This window comes from Cucurbita moschata, unplaced genomic scaffold (assembly GCF_002738365.1).
Source record: "Cucurbita moschata cultivar Rifu unplaced genomic scaffold, Cmos_1.0 Cmo_Scf00017, whole genome shotgun sequence".
NCBI lineage: Eukaryota > Viridiplantae > Streptophyta > Magnoliopsida > Cucurbitales > Cucurbitaceae > Cucurbita > Cucurbita moschata.
Genome location: NW_019268533.1, coordinates 3,553,911 through 3,557,041, shown reverse-complemented (window position 1 = coordinate 3,557,041; position 3,131 = coordinate 3,553,911). Strand labels below are relative to the sequence as shown.

General features: G+C 34.6%; 1 long non-coding RNA gene across 1 annotated transcript in view; it reads left to right on the top strand.

Annotated features, from left to right (window-relative positions):
- Window positions 1-266: 266 nt before the first annotated feature.
- Window positions 267-3,131, top strand: part of LOC111454935 — a 13,767-nt gene continuing 10,902 nt past the window's right edge. The window contains exons 1-2 of the long non-coding RNA XR_002712517.1: window positions 267-397; window positions 2,965-2,968. This is a non-coding gene — a long non-coding RNA (uncharacterized LOC111454935). The remainder of the gene's footprint in view (window positions 398-2,964; window positions 2,969-3,131) is intronic.

The following is a 3,131-nucleotide window of genomic DNA, read 5'->3' as shown; positions in this document are numbered from 1 at the left end:
TTTTTTTTTTTTTTTTTTTTTTTTTTTTTTTTTTTTTTTTGTTAATCAATACAAAAATTGAGCTAGTTTGGAACGTGAATTAAAGAGATCGGATACGGAAACAAAATAAATGTTCGACCTAAAGAATAACATATGATTTTGTTCGGTTCGTGGTAAGTGTAATTTGACTCAAAAGTCGTAGATATGTTCTTTGTTATACGTTTCTAAAGAGAGGGAAATGTTTTGTTCGGGATCTTAACAAGTTTTGTTGTGTACTCGGGTTGTGAGATCTCACATTGGTTGGAGAGGGGAACGAAACATTTCTTATAAGGGTATAAAAATCTTTCTCCAATTGATGCGTTTTAGAAAGCTTGAGGGGAAATCCGAGAGGGAAACTAAAAGAGGACAATATTTGCTAGTGTTGGGCTTTGGTCATTACACGGTCAGTTTTAATTTTTGTGACGTAGTGTTTATAAATTAATAACACACAGAAGTGTATAGTTTATGTAGCTCCCCGTGCACTCTCCTGCAAGTCCCGAACCACACCCCTACCAAAAAAGTTCTGATTCGAGCTAAACATGCTTGACCGACCGTATTCAATTTTATTTTAAAATTAAAAAATTTATTAGATATAAAATTGAAAAATAAAAAATTTATTCATCTCAAAATCGTCTTTTAAAGTCTTGTTAGACAGTTAAAATTTTAAATGTAAAATTAAAAGTTTAGACACTTATTAGACATTTTTCAAGATTGAAATTGTGTTATTTGTTTTTTAAAAAAATTATTTCACTAAATAAGAATTATAATTAATTTAACCCGAGGGAAATTTTTTATTTCTCCATTTTGCCCTTACAAATTTTTAAATACCCTACAATTTTTGTAGACAAGATTCGACTTTTCGAATAGAGGTGTCCATGAAACATACGGTCGAATAGTTGCAATTTGTACCCACGACTGTTTGAATAGAGGTGGTTGCACATTGAACCGACGTGTCCATTTGAAGAGATTTTTTGCTTTCCTCTTTTGCCCTTACAATTTTAATAAATTCCTCTTTTACCCTTCGTTTTTTTTGTTGACAAGACGTGACTTTTCGAATTGAAACACCCATGAAAAGAATGGACGTATAGTCTCAATTCGTACCGATGGTCACAGCGGCTCAAACGAGAGTGATAGTTGTGAAACGGTATTTGCCTTTTAAACTCGTTTCTTTTACATCCTTATCGTGTTAGTGCACGGTCAAAATTTCTCGAGCATTGCAACCTCCATATGTTTTCATAAATTCATTTTCTCGAGGTTCGATCGAGTTTCTTCGATGTTGTTTCCATTTAAACTTAGAACCAATTTTATTTAACGATTAGGCTTTTGGTATAAAATGGAAATATAGCTAAACTTGGGGGGTTAAAACGTAAAATTTTGTTCATAAATTGTTTTTAAGGAAGGCCCAATAACAGCTCATCCAGGCCCAAAACAGTTGAAGAGTTTGGATAACGACGCTAAAAAAAACAAACATTCTTTTGAAGATAACCTATGAAGTGTCGATTGACGGTTTTCGTTTAGAGTAATTACTATGGTTAAAACTCCACTCACGTTTATGATTAGAATATAATAAGGAATCTTTCGTTCCCCTCTTTAACCGATATGGGATCTCAAAAATCCACTTTCCTTGGGGGACTAGCGTCCTCGCTGGCACACCGCTCGGTGCCTGACTCTGATACTATTTGTAACAGTCCAAACCTACCGCTAGTAGATATTGTCCGCTTTAGCTTGTTACATATCGTCGTCAGTCTCACGAGTTTAAAACGCGTCTACTAAGGAGAGGTTTCCACACTCTTATATAGAATGTTTCATTCTCCTCTCCAATTGATGTGGAATCTCACACTATCAACAGTAGACATGTCTAATTAAAGACATTGGTCCATATAGATATCATTGCAGTTGGTAGACACGATGTTGCTCCCCTCGCGACTGTGATTGGGAGTCACCAACTAATCTATGATAATGAACGGTCTAGATTGACATAGCCCGTATATATCTCAAAGTTGGATCAGTTTCAAGGTCGGGCCTCAAATGTTCAAAATGATTTTTATGTGATAACAAAGAACAATAAATAGCCTACCTAAGTATGACGTTTGATTAATCATGTAAGGTTTAAACATGATTATGATTAACTATCTATGGTATCGATTTGTTATTCATTATCCACTGTGTCACGATTGTCGTTTATGTGCCTATGTTTAGGGGTGTACATTCAATCGGACAACTGATAACCTGGACCAATCCAACCCAAACTATAAGGGTTAGTGGGTTGGATTGGGTTGGATTAGATTTTCGAGTTGGTTTGGGTTCTGAACTCGAACTGACTTAGTTCAGTTTCGGAGTCATGGGACAAAACCCTCGAATTAACTCGAGCCAAATAAAAATATATAAAATATACTAAGAAGTTTTCACTGATGGTGGGTTTGTCAGAGTGGTACTTTGTCAACTTAAAACACTCGCACCCCAATAATTATTTTTATGTAAGATTGTATCAGAATAATTATAAATTTGTGGGTAAATAAATTTTTTTTAAAAAATAATTTTTTTTAAAAAATAATTTTTTTTTAACAACCCGAACCCAACCCAACCTGAAGATAAAGGGTTGAGTTGGGTTGGGTTACCAATCTAACCAACCCGAACTTTTCGGTTGGGTCAAAAAAATCCCTCAACCCAACTCAACCTGGACCATGTACACCCGAACTTATGAGATACTAGAAGGTTTTTTAACTGCCTCTACGGGTGAATGAATTATTTATGGTTAACCCACATATGTATTCTAGTTGGTACGAACGAAGTGTAATTCTTCTCACGTTTTAGTTATATATATATATCACAACATGTTACGATGTACTATGTTGGAACTCTAGAGGGTTGCTAACCACGTTAGAAGCGAGGTAGTCATTTCGCATATGTAATTCAATACTCTCTATAATAACAATATTTTAATAGACGTGTACACGGATTAAGTTGGGTTGATTAAATCTTTTGGACCAACCTGAAAATGGGTCGGTGACCCGAGCAAACCAAATAGAGTTTACAACCTAACCTTCTATTTTCGAGTTGGGTTGTCAGGTTGTACTTTTTTTAATATCTACAAAAAAAAAAAAAAAAAAAAA